We start from the raw sequence: 19,124 nt of genomic DNA on the forward strand, positions 1-19,124 counted from the left end.
GTCTCTTTCTGATTGTAGAGGCATGTACTTCTACATCAACAGTAGCCAGAGCCTGCTGTAGTTCTCGAGATGACACTTTAGGGTTTTTGGAGACCTCTTTTAGCATCTTGCGGTCTGCTCTTGGGGTGAACTTGCTGGGGCGACCAGTCCTGGGCATGTTGGCAGTTGTTTTAAAAGCCCTCCACTTGTAGACTATCTTCCGGACAGTGGAATGGCTGATTTCAAAATCTTTTGAGATCTTTTTAAATCCCTTCCCAGACTCATAGGCTGCTACAATCTTTTTTCTGAAGTCCTCTGACAGCTCTTTTGCTCTCACCATGGTGCTCACTCTCACTTCAACAGTCAGGAGCACACCAAACTAAATGTCTGAGGTTTAAATAGGGCAAGCCTCATTCAACATGCAGAGTAACGATCTACTAATTATGTGCACCTGGTGTGATATACCTGTGTGAGATCTGAGCCAATTTAAGAGGGAATACATGTGAGGGTGTCCTATCTTTTTCCTCAGTTAGAATAGGCATTTTTGTAGAATGACATTTACAGAAGATCTTGAAAAGACTTTTCTTCAGTTTTCTTTGTTTAGTCGGATTACTTTAATCTCTCTGTATTGTTGAAACGGAGATGAAATAACCTTTTATTAAAAATGTTACAAAAAACCACATGCTTTCAAAGGGTGTCCTAATTTTTTCACATGACTGTATATATATATATATATATATATATATATATATATATGGATATATCCGGCTTTATATGTATATATATATATTTATAGATGTGCCCCAAGCATCTATAGATACAGTTGCAAGAAAAAGTATGTGAACCCTTTGGAATGATGTGGATTTCTGCACAAATTGGTCATAAAATGAGATCTGATCTTCATCTAAGTCACAACAATAGACCAATTTGTGCAGAAATCAATATCATTCCAAAGGGTTCACATACTTTTTCTTGCAACTGTATATATATGTTTATAATGTGGCCAGTATTTACCCCCAATCGCAGTGCCCCCCCCCCCCCCTAGCTGAGGAGAGGCCGACAACTGCACAATTATGTCCAGTTTCGGACACTTCAAAGGACAAGGGATCAATAAAGATCCTCTGCCCTTTGATAACATCTCTGGCAGCTCTGGAAGTCAGAAGACCGGGCCCCCCACTCGCAGGCAGCGCTGAGGAGGTAGCACTGCACAGCACAGCTCGGTCAACACCCCCACAGCCTGTAAGAGAGCGCACACTGCGCTGCGCTCAAGAGGAAGGAGAGCGCAGGCAGGGCTCAGAAGCCGAGCAGCCTGATTGAGAATCATCCCCTGGGAGAAGCTAACAACCCCTGGAAGACGAGCATTGGTGGCTAAATATTAACCCCTGAACCACCAATAGCCACCCCTTATACCCCTGCATTCCCAGCAGCCCCAGTCATTCCTGCCTCTATCCCACTGCATTTACCCTTGCAATATTGCTCCTGCTATAGCCCACAGCTCTCTATATGCCACAACCCCCGGATTCTGTGTTAATCCTTTCCAACCCTGGGTTAACCCATTTATCCTGTACCCTATATACCCCTGCAGTACCTAGCCCTGCTGCCCTGTACCCCTGCTCCATATTAACCCCTGATATTCCCCTGCCCTGCATTCCAATCCCTGCTGAACCCCTGTACCAGCCCTGGCCCTGTGTTAACTCTTTACTCTTGGGTTAACCCTTGCTGTGCCACTCCCTGTATACCCCTGGGGTCCCTATGTTAACCCACCAACCCTGGGTTAACCTTTTCCTGAACCATTAACCCTTTCCCTGTAAATGTCTCTGGCCTGTATTGTCTTAACCCTTGCAGTGCCATCATTGTGTTTATTCCTATAGGGACAGTGTGTAGCCAGGTGGGTGGGTTGCTGGTATTTATGTATGTGGGAGTGTATTGTATAACTGGTGTGTGGGGTGGAATTTTGTACTATATTGCACTGTGTATTGTGTAGTGTAGCTAGGTGATTGCTGTGTTGTATTACTGTACTGTGGTGTGTGCGTCTATTTGTATATATATTTTAAACCATTGATATATAAATATATACACTCACCTAAAGAATTATTAGGAACACCTGTTCTATTTCTCATTAATGCGATTATCTAGTCAACCAATCAGATGGCAGTTGCTTCAATGCATGTAGGGTTGTGGTCCTGGTCAAGACAATCTCCTGAACTCCAAACTGAATGTCAGAATGGGAAAGAAAGGTGATTTAAGCAGTTTTGAGCGTGGCATGGTTGTTGGTGCCAGACGGGCCGGTCTGAGTATTTCACAATCTGCTCAGTTACTGGGATTTTCACCCACAACCATTTCTGTGGTTTACAAAGAATGGTGTGAAAAGGGAAAAACCTCCAGTATGCGGCAGTCCTGTGGGCGAAAATGCCTTGTTGATGCTGGAGGTCAGAGGAGAATGGGCCGACTGATTCAAGCTGATAGAAGAGCAACGTTGACTGAAATAACCGAGGTATGCAGCAAAGCATTTGTGAAGCCACAACACGCACAACCTTGAGGCGGATGGGCTACAACAGCAGAAGACCCCACCGGGTACCACTCATCTCCACTACAAATAGGAAAAAGAGGCTACAATATGCACAAGCTCACCAAAGTTGGACTGTTGAAGCTTGAAAAAATGTTGTCTGGTCTGATGAGTCTAGATTTCTGTTGAGACATTCAAATGGTAGAGTCCGAATTTGGCGTAAACAGAATGAGAACATGTATCCATCATGCCTTGTTACCACTGTGCAGGCTGGTGGTGGTGGTGTAATGGTGTGGGGGATGTTTTCTGGGCACATTTTAGGCCCCTTAGTGCCAATTGGCCATCGTTTAAATGCCACGGGCTACCTGAGCATTGTTTCTGACCATGTCCATCCCTTCATGACCACCATGTACCCATCCTCTGATGGCTACTTCCAGCAGGATAATGCACCATGTCACAAAGCTGGAATCATTTCAAATTGGTTTCTTGAACATGACAATGAGTTCACTGCACTAAAATGGCCCCACAGTCACCAGATCTCAACCCAATAGAGCATCTTTGGGATGTGGTGGAACGGGAGCTTCGTGCCCTGGATGTGCATCCCTCAAATCTCCATCAACTGCAAGATGCTATCCTATCAATATGGGCCACCATTTCTAAAGAATGCTATCAGCACCTTGTTGAATCAATGCCACGTAGAATTAAGGCAGTTCTGAAGGCAAAAGGGGGTCCAACACCGTATTAGTATGGTGTCCCTAATAATTCTTTAGGTGAGTGTATATAGATATAGCGTATTAGGGTACTTTCACTCTAGCGTTTTTCTTTTCCGGCGCTGAGTTCCGTCCTAGGGGCTCAAATCCGGAAAAGAACTGATCAGTTTTATCCTAATGCATTCTGAATGGAGAGTCCGTCCAGGATGCATCAGGATGTCTATAGTTCAGTCTTTTTGACTGATCAGGCTTTTCAGAAAACCGTAGCATGTTGTATTTTTACCTCCGGCCAAAAATCCGAAACACTTTGACTGAACGCCAGATCCGGTCTTTTTCCCATTGACTTGCATTAACGACGGGTCAAAACGGATCCGGCTTTTGCATGTTAAACCTGAAAAATGTGAAAAAAAAGTCCATAAATGGCGGATCCGTTTTTTCCAATGCACTTTTTCATTGTGATCAAAATCCTGATCACCGGATCACACATTTTTACGGATCCGGCGGGCAGTTCTGGTGTCGGAATTGAACGCCGGATTTAAACAACGCTAGTGTGAAAGTAGCCTTAGTAGACTGTAGACGTGTTATTGTGTTAATAAATATACTTTATTGTTCATACAGTGTATAGTCTTTTACGGTCGCCGCCGTAGTAGCAGTCATGTGTCACTGGTAGTTCAGTAAATAGGTAAGGACTCAGAGGTGGCAAGTAACTTAGTTGTATTTATAGTATAAATAGGCGGAGTCATCACTAGACGACTGATGCCTATTTATGAATATTGATTATTGAAATTACCCCATCTATATCAATAATTAATATTTCCTTTTACATTGGCGAGCCAGGACCACTGCTAAAGAATTAGTTTTTTGTGTTTGGCTTTGGTGAAGAAAATCGGTTATGCTGTGACCTAGTCAGGCGAGAGGGACGCGGTCAGTGGATTCTGAGCGTCTAGAGCCTGATAGTTCGGACAGGTAAAGCGTTTTTTTCAATCGGAACCAAACCCAGGGCACTTTCTACAGCAGAGAACCTAAAATCTTTGGATTTTTTGTGTAGTAACGATTTTCTGATTGCCTTTCACGAACCTCGAACACGTGCGAGCGTCCATAGAAGAAATTGTCACATACCGTCACTGTGAGCGAACCATCGCCGTTGGAGCTGAACAGAAGGTGTCCGGCTGGACGGGAGGAGGCGTTCCTGGTACTAAAGGATCTCCTCCACGCAGCTATCCAAGGAAAGGAAAAGTCAGCTCCAGAGAAGATGGCCCCTCAACAAAACGTAAGTATGGACTTCCCCACACTGCTACACCTGGCAAAACATACCGTATTTTTCGCCCCATAAGACGCACTTTCCCCCCCCCCCCCCCAAAAGTAGGGGGAAAATGCCCCTGAGTCTTATGGGACAAATGCTTCCATTTTACATCGCAGTCTGCGATGTATGAGCCGGGAGAAAGGAGGGGCTGGAGTTTGGAACTAGGGGCGGGCCCCGCCGCTCACCGCAGTATTTATAAACATTAATCCTTATCCTGTTAATAAGTTTAACTAACGCTGCGCTCTCCCCTGTTCCCCTGTATCAGTACAGCACTTACGAACAAGCTGCCTTAGCAGGCAGAGCGGACGGCAGCAGTAACGTCACTCACTGACGTCGCGCGCCTGCTCCGCCTGCTTCATTCATAAAGTGGGAGGAGCAGGCGCGCAACGTCAGTGAGTGACGTTACTGTTGCCGTCCGCTCTGCCTGCTAAGGCAGCTTGTTCGTAAGTGCTGTACTGATACAGGGGAACAGGGGAGAGCGCAGCGTTAGTTAAACTTATTAACAGGATAAGGATTAATGTTTATAAATACTGCGGTGAGAGGCGGGGCCCCGTGTATTGGGGGACACTGTTATGAGGGGGATCTGTGGATGACATATAGCAGTGTCATCCACAGATCCCCCACCCCATAACAATGCCATCCACAAATCCTCCACCCCATAGCAGTACCATCCACAGATGCCCCATAAACAGTGCCATCCACAGATCCCCCATAACAGTGCCATCCACATGTCCCCCATAACAGTGCCATCCACAGATCCCCCACATGACAGTGCGACATCCACAGATCCCCCATAATAGTGTCATGCACGGACCACCATTAATTCAAAACCCACCAAAAGCACACCTTTTGGTTAAAAATATTTTTATCTTATTTTCCTCCTCAAAAACCTAAGTGCAACTTATAGGGCGAAAAATACGGTAGTACATTTAACCCCATCCTCCCCACCACTCACAAGTCAGCAGAAATGCTGTGGTCCGATTTGTTGGCACAAGCTTGTAGTTATGACAAGCTTTGTGTTAACAAACGGCTTCAGATGCTAGCCAAACTTGTTCATACATTTAAGGTTAGCATCTGCAAGCCAAAGCGTGTTGCACTGGTGTCTCGGTCAACGGAGACAATTCCTCCGACTATTCAATGCCAATGCTGTGCCAGTAATTCGAATCAGGTTTCGGCATTGTGGGCACAGCTGGCCCAGAATGTACAGTCTACCATTGACCGAGATGCTCAGGTGGCTAATATAGAGTCACAGTTGGTAGAGCTGCAGAGGCAGAAGGAGGAGATTGAGGCTCAGTTGACTCAGTCTTATACTGAGATCAAGGCCATCAACGTGACGTGACGGTAGCCAAATTGAAGGCTGAGGTTGCTGTACGGTCCCAGCTAATGACTGGCATGCAACAGGTCATCACCAATTTGGTGCCGGCCCTTTCTTTTTCTGTAAAGTCAGGCCCGGAATCTCCAAAAACTTTGCCCTGTCTAGGGAAAAAAAAGGGGGGGGGGGGGGAGTAGTCTGTAACCGGTCAAATCACCAGACCAAGCCTGTCCAGACTAACAGAGATTTTTCCCTGACTTTGGGAAAAAGAAATGTTGTGAAGAGTGCGTCCCTGAGGATGGAACAATTCAGGAAATGGGAGCACAGCGGCAGTGTAGACGGACCTGGGCCATGCAGGGCAAACATTAGATGTTTTGCATGTGGTGGCTTAGGTCATATAGTGAGACACTGTAAAACAGGTAAGAGCAAAACACAAAGGACCGGAAGCCAGGTTAGGTGCTTCAGGTGTGGGAACAAAGGAATTGCAAGGAATTGCCCTTGTGCAAGTAATTGCAATGTGTCCAGCAGTAGTATCCAGGTAACAAATCGTGCAGTGGGGTCTAGACAGCTTGGCCATAAGGGGGCTACCTCTCAGCAGCACATGCCTCACCAGGCGCTGAGGGGTCAGAATGGCCAAGCTAGGCTAGGCAACATTTGACACCCCTGTACTATTTGTTACACCATTTGTTCCCTGTGTATGTCCATGTTATGTGTTTTTGTTATCTGTATGTTTTTCTTGATGTTGATGGTGGTAGTACTTGTCTACGAATGTGTTTCAACATTCCTTGCTGTGAGTCTAGTTGCTGCTGTTTTTGATTCATTCTTGTGTCCCCTTTAAGTAGAACGGTGTTATACTGTGGATTGAGAAAGTTGTTGGTTAGCGGAACGGGTGACATTGGAACACGGTTTAGTGGGATGTCACAATGAGCAACCAAGGTCTCTGATCGATACGGGTAACACTGTTTTGCTCAAGGGTTTTGGTAGGGCTGTATTATACTGGGGACTGGGGCGGACAGACAACATTAGTGTTAATTCTAGTCCGAACAGGTAACACAGCTCTGATTGGGATTGGACACAGAGTGATTGGCAGCAGAGTGTGGACTGTGTTTTTGTGTTGTGGAGTCATGCCATGGATTCTGCTGGCCTCCACAAGACAGGATGACAGGGGGAAATCAGCTTTAGCGCACATAAGTGGACAGGGATACAGTGCAATCAATTACAAGATGGTGCTCCATCCACAGCTCCCCTCAGATATCCTAACTTCATAGGCTGGCCATCCTTATCTGTTGGTACAGATGGATGTGAAGCAGAGGACGCAATCCTCTGAAGGTAGGGTGTTCAGACACCAGTGTTAGGATAATGAGGGGTCCTGTCAGATGAAGGGCAGCCCAATACCTTGTTCTACTCATGGGTCAAAGGTATTGGTGCTGGTGTAGGACAATTAACTGCACCGTGAGGGGAGAAATCCCCCAGGAGTGCCTAGTATTTTCTTCCGTCATAGGTATGTTCACTATGGAGCAGAGGAAAAACCCAGATGACGCCACAGAAGAGACTAGTTATCCGCCCTGACACTCTTGTGAGGCTCCAGAGGATCCCACTGGATTTTGGCAGTCAAGCGACCCTTGTTAAGAGGTGTTCAAGAGACGGAGAACTGTGCCACAATCCAGCGGGAGAATTACTGTATCCCATGCTCTGGAGAAAGACTTGGAGATGTTCGGGTGGAAGAGCTTATTCAGCTACAATCTCTTGATTCACCCAGTGAAAGTTCTTCTGGTTCTGGTCATCATCATCATCTACATGGGACTGTGTATCGGATGGTCAAGGGGATTTCTGACCAGGTTCACCAGAACCAGACGGAACTTTACAGAGCTAACTGGAGGAGGAGACTCAGGACGTAACTACAGTAAAGTCCTGAAGCGAAGCGACAGCGAAGGAGAAGGTTCGGGGTCTAAGTTTTTAGAGGCCCGGAACCTTAGGACTCATATGTATGGTCGTGGGTGTACAGGACAGGATTTCCACCTGGTCCTGAAAACCTATAATGTCATATTTGTATGTTTGTTAATTGTGTACCCATGGACATTCTAGGTGCAAATGTGTAACAGCCTATACTCAGGGAAACTCGCCCAACGTACCACAGTAACTTACAACGAGGCTGCACACATATTTGCATCCTATAGTCGTTTCCCATTGACACGGGGGTGTGATCTACCTGTGTCTTTGCAGGTGTAGAGAGTTATGCCTGGTTGCATGAGTCTCAATGGGTACACACACATTTTAATTTGGAGGTGTTGGGAGGGGGAGGAATGCCATTCCAGAGTACATTGGGAGCGGCTGACAACTGAAGATCAGCACTGACAGAAAGCTTAGAGACTGTGAGGGTGAGGACATTCCAGAGTCATTGAGAGTGGCTGACAACTGAAGATCGTAACGAAAGATGCCAAGAAAGTTCCATTCCAGAGAGAAGATGGTGTATATTGTGGATGGAGACTGGTTACGGTGAAGGGCAGGTCGGAGGTGTCAGTCGCGATGGGCGATGTCTAGGTACCTAAGGGCCGGATTATACTTCAGTCCTTTCTGAACTGTCACCAAGATTGGGGTTGAGGGAGCAAATATATCCCAACCCTTCTCTCAAGTTATTGTTGTGTACTGGACAACAGGGGGATTGTAGAGGGAAGGGTGAGATTTGAATAAATACAGTTGCAAGAAAAAGTATGTGAACCCTTTGTAATGATATGGATTTCTGCACAAATTGGTCATAAAATGTGATCTGATCTTCATCTAAGTCACAACAATAGACAATCACAGTCTGCTTAACTAATAACACACAAAGAATTAAATGTTACCATGTTTTTATTGAACACACTATGTAAACATTCACAGTGCAGGTGGAAAAAGTATGTGAACCCCTAGACTAATGACATCTCCAAGAGCTAATTGGAGTGAGGTGTCAGCCAACTGGAGTCCAATCAATGAGATGAGATTGGAGGTGTTGGTTACAGCTGCCCTGCCCTATAAAAAACACACACCAGTTCTGGGTTTTCTTTTCACAAGGAGCATTGCCTGATGTGAATGATGCCTCTCACAAAAGAGCTCTCAGAAGACCCACGATTAAGAATTGTTGACTTGCATAAAGCTGGAAAGGGTTATAAAAGTATTTCCATGAGCCTGCTGTTCATCATCAGTCCATGGTAAGGCAAATTGTCTATAAATGGAGAAAATTCAGTACTGCTGCTACTCTCCCTAGGAGTGCCTGGTAAAGATGACTGCAAGAGCACAGCGCAGACTGCTCAATGAGGTGAATAAGAATCCTAGAGTGTCAGCTAAAGACTTACAAAAGTCTCTGGCATATGCTAACATCCCTGTTAGCGAATCTACGATACGCAAAACACTAAACAAGAATGGATTTCATGGGAGGACACCACAGAGGAAGCCACTGCTGTCCAAAAAAAACATTGCTGCACGTTTACAGTTTGCACAAGAGCACCTGGACGTTCCACAGCTGTACTGGCAAAATATTCTGTGGACAGATGAAACCAAAGTTGAGTTGTTTGGAAGAAACACACAACACTATGTGTGGAGAAAAAGAGGCACAGCACACCAACATCAAAACCTCATCCCAACTGGGAAGAATGGTGGTGGGGGCATCATGGTTTGGGGCTGCTTTGCTGCGTCAGGGCCTGGGCGGATTGCTATCATCGATGGAAAAATGAATTCCCAAGTTTTTCAAGACATTTTGCAGGAGAACTTAAGGCCATCTGTCCACCAGCTGAAGATGGGTGTTGCAACAGGACAACGACCCAAAGCATAGACGTAAATCAACAACAGAATGGCTTAAACAGAAAATGGCCCAGTCAGAGTCCTGACCTCAACCCAATTGAGATGCTGTGACATGACCTCAAGAAAGCGATTCACACCAGACATCCCAAGAATATTGCTGAACTGAAACAGTTCTGTAAAGAGGAATGGTCAAGAATTACTCCTGACCGTTGTGCACGTCTGATCTGCAACTACAGGAAACGTTTGGTTGAAGTTATTGCTGCGAAAGGAGGTTCAACCAGTTATTAAATCCAGGGTTCACATACATTTTCCACCTGCACTGTGAATGTTTACATGGTGTGTTCAATAAAAACATGGTAACATTTAATTCTTTGTGTGTTTTTAGTTTAAGCAGACTGTGATTTTATATCAAGACACGGAGGCTCCTATTGCTTAACTCTTTCTTTACTGAAACAACAGCAGCAAAGAAGATAATCAGAAAAAACATTCCACCAATGAGAATAGTAGTCCCTCCCCCTTAGTCCCCAATAAAGGGACCTCCTTCATATCCCAACTTCCTCTTTCTTTGCTGCTGCTGCTCAGTTAAGTACCCCACCACAGTCCTCTTGGGCTGCGGGTGGGGATTTGTCTGAATATATGGTATTTTGCATATATATATATATATATATATATATACCTATTATTGTTAAAATTGTACTATTGTCCCTCCCTTCTGGGATTGTACTTTTATTGGGTCTTTTTTCCCCTCATTGTTTTTCCACCCCTTCTTTCCTTGCCTTCTGTGCCTCTTTGATGCCCCTTCCGATTATCCTGGGAGTCTTCTCCCCGCCGGGTTTTCGGCGCAGTCTCACCGGCCGCGGCCGTTCCCGCGGTCGTTCCCGCGATCGTTCCCGTGGTCGTTCCCGCGGTCGGGGATCCCGGACGCCATCTTCCTGCCTTCTTGCGATCCCGATATCGCGAGAGTTCGGCGGCCATCTTGGATTGTGTCCGAAGTCTCACTATCGCGGGATCGAGGGCGCTCTCACTCTGCGCTCTGGCCACCATCGGCGTCCTAGATCTCGCAAGATTTCGGACGCCATAGTGCCTGCAGCCAACGGCCACCTTGTACTTGCCGCGCTCCTGTCCTCTGGAATTTTTTAAGAATTCTAGTGACCGAATCTCCCATAGAGGTTTTTTCCCTATACTGCAGTATACTGTTTGTTACCCCTTTCTGCCAGAACCCCCTCTAGAGGGATATTAACCCCCAATATGTCTCTAATACCAGCTACATCTGCATTACTTCAAGGTAGCCCCACTCTGGAGGCTAACCCCTCTTGTGCTGTGCCTCAAGTGATGATCCCTTTTGCAGGAGCTATACCTCCTTCGGCGGATGCCCAGACTAGGGCTTTACAGCAGTCTATTTCGGACGCCATTTTTTCCGCAATGGGCTCCGTTTCCTCAGCCCTAACCAGCTCCCTATCTCAGGTTTTCTGCGCCCAATCCTTTGCTATGACTCACGATACTATGGTATCACTTCCCAATACCTCCAGAAACTCCTTGACTGATGGCCTAGTTCCATCCTCTGACAGCGCGCTTCGGTCGCGCAAAAGAGCCTGTCTGCGCCAGGCAGAACCTGCACGGAATTGGAAGGCGGCTAGATGCCAGCCGGAACCGGAATCTGACTCTCAGGAGTCTGAGGAGGGGGTTACTTCGCAATCCCCGGTTAACTCAGACGGGGAAGAGTTGAGTTTGGATGAGGGCCAACCTGGACCGGACTCTGGGTCACCCCAGTTAACCCGCCCGGCTGCGCCTAAGTCGTCTTCAACAACCGATGCGCAGTCATCCCTTACAGATCCTTCCAGTACCCCTTTATTTGACCCGGACTCTCTCCATCACCCCAGGTCATCTGAGTGGCTGCCGGCCCCCCATGTCACTAGCTACTTAGAGTCCATGGCCCGCAAGCCCCTTAGTAAGGAGCCCAGAAACAAACTACGGGCCGAATGCCCCCATCCGGCAATACCGAACAAGGTGTGCGAAACACCTACGGTCGACCCTAAGGTCGTACAATTTTTGTCCAAATCAGGATTTAGCCCCCATAGGGGCCTGGACTCAGCCCTACGGGCCTCCCAGGACAAACTATTGGACATCATGGGTCCGCTTGCCAAGATTTTTGACATGGCGGAATCGGCAAAAGCCGAAGGCCGACTGGTGGACCCCGATGAGCTTAGAGGCTGGGTCCAGAGAGCCATATGCATGGCTGGCAATGCCAACACCTCTATTGCCATTGAGCGCAGAAAGGCCATCCTCATTAAGATGGAACCTAAATTGGACAACATGGCCCTCACTGAGTCGGGCAAAGATGCCCAGGGGCTCCTCTTTGGTGACCCCTTTATTAAGCAGCTGGGAAAATTTGTAGGGACATTTACCGCCCTCGATAAGGCGCAAACCTCAATGCGTAAAGTGTTCAATAATCGGGTTTCCTCCAGGGCCGGCAGTACAAGGGGCCGTCTGGCCGGCCGTTCGTCTTTCCAGTCCCAAGGCTCGGGTCTAGGCCCCTCATCATCTTTCCGGTCCTCCAGTCAGGACCTGAGGCAACCCCCATCCTTCTTCCCGTTGCGAGGCTCCTTTGGAAGGGGTAGATCTTATAGAGGACAACCAAACCTATGACGTCCCTTTGGTAAGTCAACCAGTTTTTCTCCATTCTTTGGATCAGAGCGTAGGGGGCAGACTCCGGTTCTTTTCGCATGTGTGGGCCACCATCACCTCGGACCCGTGGATTTTGTCCAAGATCCGGGGTTTTCACATAGAACTGGTGTCAACCCCTTATTCCATTGTTCCTCCACCTCTCACACGGACGACACTGACTTCACAATCCCTCATAGACGAGGAATTAAACAAGTTGCTCCTAAAGGGGGCTATAGAGCCAGCTTCCCAGGTCCCACTGGGGGTGATCAGCAACATATTCCTTGTAGAGAAAAAGGAGGTTAATTCAGACCAGTGATAAATCTCAAGGCCTTAAATTCCTTTGTGAGATACCGTCACTTCAAAATAGAGGGCATCCACCTCCTCCGGGATATGCCCCTCCCACACGACTGGCTAGTGAAACTAGACCTGAAGGACGCGTACCTCACGGGCCCCGATTGCCCCATCCTCAAGGGACCTATTACAGTTCCGTTGGCAGGACTGTTGTCCGTCCCGTGGTGCTTCACCAAGCTACTATGCCCAGTGATGGCCTGGCTCCGCAGCCGGGGGGTGAGGCTCATAGTCTATCTGGACGACATTTTGATCATGGCCGGGGATTTCCCCACCATTCAGGACCACCTTCTCTTGGCAATGTCCCTCCTCACCGACTTGGGCTTCATTATCAACCGGGAAAAATCCTGCTTGACCCCGTCCAGGACCATAGAGTTCCTGGGGTTCCTGGTGGACTCAGAGGCCTTGAATCTCAGCCTTCCCCCGGCGAAAGTGCGCACGATTCGCAAAGAATTGCGTCGCACATTGTCTTTGCCTCAGGTGTCCCTTCGTCGGCTGGCCAGGGTGATAGGTCTTGTCATCCTCCATTCAGGCGATATTTCCCGCTCCACTGCATTATCGGGCCTTACAGCGCCTAAAGATAGCCCACTTGCAGGCAGGAGCAACTTATGCGGACCTGATTCGATTGGACTCAGACACGCGAGACGAGTTAGTCTGGTGGATTGCCAATCTCTCAGCCTGGAACGGATGGGGTGCCCATTGCGAAGGGGTATCCACCGGAGGTCCTTGGGTGGCCACCGAATCGAACCTGCACATCAATTCCCTGGAGCTCCTTGCGGGATCCTTTGCTATCCACAGTTTCGCCAGAGGGAAGGCCAGGGCATGTGTTCGTCTACGGATGGACAACGTCTCAGCCGTCCGGTACATCAACTCCATGGGGGGTACCCGATCCAAGATGTTAACACATCTAGCCAAGGAGTTCTGGGATTTCTGTCTTTCCAACAATGTGTCGGTGGTGGCGGAATATCTGCCGGGTCTCCAGAATACTCAAGCCGATTGGAGTTCTCGTTTCATGTCCGATTCCAGCGACTTGGAAATTGGACGAGGAGACCTTCGCCTCGGTGTTATCCATTTGGGGCCCTTTCTCCCTTGACCTTTTTGCCTCTTGATGGAACACCCAGCTGCCCAGATACTTCAGTTGGAGGCCGGACCCATCCGCGGAAGCGGTGGATGCGTTCCTACAACAGTGGTCGGAGAACCTCACGTACGCCTTTCCACCTTTATTCCCTAATCCCACGGGTTCTGGCCATGGTGCGCCACCAGTCGGCGGACATGGTCTTAGTGATCCTATTTTGGAGGAAACAATCTTAGTTCCCGCAACTCCTGGAGTTGTTGGTAGACAGACCCCTGTTGTTACCTTAGTCGGTGACCCTGTGGCAGGGGCCGTTGGGTCAACCGCATGCCCTAGTCGTAACCGACTCTTTGCGCCTGGTGGCTTGCAGGATTTTGGGAATCCCAGTCGCCTCTCAGATGTTTCAGAAATGGCTAAATTCCTTCTGGAGAGCGCATGGGCCCCGGGACCAGAAGAGCTTACAGGTCTGCATGGCAGTCATGGGCTGATTGGTGCCTGCTTAGGGACTTGGATCCCGTTACAGCTTCCGTGAATAATATTATCCTTTTTCTTTCTTCCTTGTACAAGGAGGGTAAGGCCTATCACACTATTAACGTTTTTAGGTCTGCCATCTCGTCGGGCCATAGGGGGTTCGAGGGCTGCCCGGCGGGACGCCATCCCCTCATTTGTCGCCTGCTCCCCGTCCTCGTTTCTCAAGCTCCTGGGACGTTTCTACTGTTTTGTCTTTTCTGTCGGCCTGGCCGGTCAATCAGGAGTTGTCCTTACGCCAGCTGTCAGCTAAATTAGTTACCTTACTATGTCCCGTCACTTGTAAAAGGGTGTCGGACGTGCGGGCGTTGGACTACGACGCCTGCTCGTTCACCCCGGAAGGCCTGACATTTAATATCTCACGTCGCACTAAGACAAGTATTGGGTCCGTGGATTATCCAGCTTTTCCGGAGTCTTTGGCCCTTTGCCCTGTGGCATGCCTTAGAGAATACGAGGCTCGAACTTCTACTTTGTGTTCCCCATCTCATTCACAATTGTTCATCTCGTTTCGTCGTCCTCACTTACCGGTCACAAGTGTCACCCTGTCGCGTTGGGTGAAGTGGATCCTATCCCTGTCTGGCATTGTCACCTCCATTTTCATGGCACATTCGGTACGGGGACCTTCGGCCATGTCACTAGCCTTGTCTGGGGCTAAGTTGGAGGACGTCATGAGACTGGCAGACTGGTCTCGAATTTCTACGTTCAGGGAGTTCTACTTCAGACCGGGTTCACATGTGTTTTCCTCCATTGTGAATCGGCTTTGAACTAGCAATATGAGCCTCCGTGTCTTGATATAAAATTGGGGGATTTTACTAGTATATAACGTAAAGTCATGATTTTATGAAAGACACGGAGGCGAGTATTGTCCCACCCTTATCACCCTTCCCCTTTCATGCTCTGTTTTGTCTTGATTCTGTATATGATGTTGGCTTTTATGTTAGCTCTTGCGTTTTAGTGTATCAGCACTTCTGCTTGGAGGTCATCTTCGGTTCCTTGCTATTTATATTTATTTTCCTTCCAGGTTGACTCCAGGTTTCCAGCGACCTGTGAATGATCGTTCCCCAGTGTTGTTTCTCGTCCTACCAGGATGGCAGTTGGGGGACCATTCCGTTTCTCCGGCATCAGTTGAAGGTCACGCCGTTTTTCTTCATGAGCCTTGGCGTTCCAGTTTAGGTTGCAGTTCGGTTACCAAAAAAAGAGGAAGTTGGGATATGAAGGAGGTCCCTATATTGGGGACTAAGGGGGAGGGACTACTATCCTCATTGGTGGAATGTTTTTTCTGATCATCTTCTTTGCTGCTGTTGTTTCAGTAAAGAAAGAGTTAAGCAATACTCGCCTTCGTGTCTTTCATAAAATCATGACTTTACGTCATATACTAGTAAAATCCCACAATTGTCTTTACAGGATGGCCACTCCTAGGGAGAGTAGCAGCAGTACTGAATTTTCTCCATTTATAGACAATTCGTCTTACCGTGGACTGGTGAACAACAAGGCTCATGGAAATACTTTTATAACCCTTTCCAGCTTTATGCAAGTCAACAATTCTTAATCGTAGGTCTTCTGAGAGCTCTTTTGTGCGAGGCATCATTCACATCAGGCAATGCTCCTTGTGAAAAGAAAACCCAGAACTGGTGTGTGTTTTCTATAGGGCAGGGCAGCTGTAACCAACACCTCCAATCTAATTTCATTGATTGGACTCCAGTTGGCTGACACCTCACTCCAATTAGCTCTTGGAGATGTCATTAGTCTAGGGGTTCACATACTTTTTCCACCTGCACTGTGAATGTTTACATAGTGTGTTCAATAAAAACATGGTAACATTTATTTCGTTGTGTGTTATTAGGTTAAGCAGACTGTGATTGTCTATTGTTGTGACTTAGATGAAGATCAGATCACATTTTATGACCAATTTGCATAAATCCATATCATTCCAAAGGGTTCACCTACTTTTTCTTGCAACTGTATGTATATGTGTCTAATATATGCACATATATATTGGCCCTGTATGGCCAGTGGGAACATATGGGTCCCCTGTATGTGGACCCAGTATATGGGTCTGTCCAGGTTACATATATATATATATATATATATATATATATAGACTTATTAACTGCCCATTCATAACCCCGGTTTTATATGTATATATATATATATATATATATATATATATAAATGAACTCCGCGGCACATCCAAGTCGTGAAAAAGTAAAAGAAATTTTAATCACCAAACATGCGACGTTTCAATCCTCTCAATGGGATTTTTCTCAAGCAATGACAGTGCTTGAGAAAAATCCCATTGAGAGGATTGAAACGTCGCATGTTTGGTGATTAAAATTTCTTTTACTTTTTCACGACTTGGATGTGCCGCGGAGTTCATTTTTTTATACCGTTTGGAGGTGGATCGCCGACTCAGCCGCTGGCACTCCGCCAGTACTATTTTGATAGTGGTGCTGCCCACATTCCTTGATTTATATATATATATATATATATATATATATACAGACGTGGACAAAATTGTTGGTACCCTTTGGTCAATGAAAGAAAAAGTCACAATGGTCACAGAAATAACTTTAATCTGACAAAAGTAATAATAAATTAAAATTCTATAAATGTTAACCAATGAAAGTCAGACATTGTTTTTCAACCATGCTTCAACAGAATTATGTAAAAAAATAAACTCATGAAACAGGCATGGACAAAAATGATGGTACCCCTAGAAAACACAGAACATAATGTGACCAAAGGGACATGTTAATTCAAGGTGTGTCCACTAATTAGCATCACAGGTGTCTACAACCTTGTAATCAGCCATTGGGCCTATATATATGGCTCCAGGTAATCACTGTGTTGTTTGGTGATATGGTGTGTACCACACTCGACATGGACCAGAGGAAGCAAAGGAAAGAGCTGTCTCAAGAGATCAGAAAGAAAATTATAGACAAGCATGTTAAAGGTAAAGGCTATAAGACCATCTCCAAGCAACTAGATGTTCCTGTGAGTACAGTTGCACATATTATTCATAAGTTTAAGATCCATGGGACTGTAGCCAACCTCCCTGGACGTGGCCGCAGGAGGAAAATTGATGACAAATCTAAGAGACGGATAATCCGAATGGTAACAAAAGAGCCTAGAAAGACTTCTAAAGAGATTCAAGGTGAACTTCATGCTCAAGGAACATCAGTGTCAGATCGCACCATCCGTCGTTGTTTGAGCCAAAGTGGACTACATGGGAGACGACCAAGGAGGACACCATTGTTGAAAACGAATCATAAAAAAGCAAGACTGGAATATGCCAAACTACATGTTGACAAGCCACAAAGCTTCTGGGAGAATGTCCTGTGGACAGATGAGACAAAAATCGAAGTTTTTGCCAAGGCACATCAGCTGTATGTTCACAGACGAAAAAATGAAGCATATCAAGAAAAGAACACTGTCCCTACTGTGAAACATGGAGGAGGCTCTGTTATGTTCTGGGGCTGCTTTGCTGCGTCTGGCACAGGGTGTCTTGAATCTGTGCAGGGTACAATGAAATCTCAAGACTATCAAGGAATTCTAGAGAGAAATGTACTAGCCAGTGTCAGAAAGCTTGGTCTCAGTCGCAGGTCATGGGTCTTGCAACAGGACAATGACCCAAAACACACCGCTAAAAACACCCAAGAATGGCTAAGAGGAAAAAATTGGACTATTCTAAAGTGGCCTTCTATGAGCCCTGACCTCAATCCTATTGAGCATCTTTGGAAGGAGCTGAAACATGCAGTCTGGAAAAGGCACCCTTCAAACCGGACACAACTGGAGCAGTTTGCTCATGAGGAGTGGGCCAAAATACCTGCTGAGAGGTGCAGATGTCTCATTGACAGTTACAGGAAGCGTTTGATTGCAGTGATTGCCTCAAAAGGTTGCGCAACAAAATATTAAGTTAGGGGTACCATCATTTTTGTCCATGCCTGTTTCATGAGTTTATTTTTTTACATAATTCTGTTGAAGCATGGTTGAAAAACAATGTCTGACTTTCATTGGTTAACATTTATAGAATTTTAATTTATTATTACTTTTGTCAGATTAAAGTTATTTCTGTGACCATTGTGACTTTTTCTTTCATTGACCAAAGGGTACCAACAATTTTGTCCACGTCTGTATATATATATATATAAAAAAAAAAAAAGTACCAATTGTGTGATTATATTGATTGTATATGTGATACACCTATATATGTTTGCTATGTACTGTTCACCAATGCTTGAGAAAGGCTCAGTTGGAGCCGAAACGTCGCTTTGCCATAGATGGGTGAATAAACTAAGATTTTCTTCACGAATTGCTGGGAGTGCAGTCCAATTTTTGTATCTACAAACGTGGGGTAAGCACCTGCTGCCGTGCTTGGATTTTTGCACCCATATACGGAGGGTGGTGCCGCCTGTGTTTTTTCTTTTTTCATTTTCAAGTGTTACCGGCTGAGCACACCATTTACAATTATTTCCAAGAGAAAAGACTGTTTTTTGGTTGGATTTGATCTACCAACATGACACAACCTGATGCACCCAGTGGCTATGTCTATACACAGGAGGACGCAGAGCGTATTATTGGTGGCATCGAGGGAGATGCTGCTTTCCTCACCACCCCATCGTTAAAGGAACTTAAGAGAAAATACGAAAATCAGTCAAGAAGGATACTATCGCTAAAGCTGCACATGACGACTCTTGGACACTATTATAAAGAACAACGCATTCCGAGAGGTATGCGGTCTCATCTCCGCCCTAATCTGTTCTCACATAGTGATCCTTACTGCAAACGCTTTGAAACTCTGTCCAATAAATATTCCATGGACTTTATACTATTAAACATTGAATTTTTGCAAGAGGAAGCTGCAGCATTGACCATAGATATGGCACACATTGAACAGCAACTCTGTGCACACATGACAGATGATG

The sequence above is a fragment of the Bufo gargarizans genome, chromosome 8 (assembly GCF_014858855.1).
Source record: "Bufo gargarizans isolate SCDJY-AF-19 chromosome 8, ASM1485885v1, whole genome shotgun sequence".
Taxonomy (NCBI): Eukaryota; Metazoa; Chordata; class Amphibia; order Anura; family Bufonidae; genus Bufo; species Bufo gargarizans.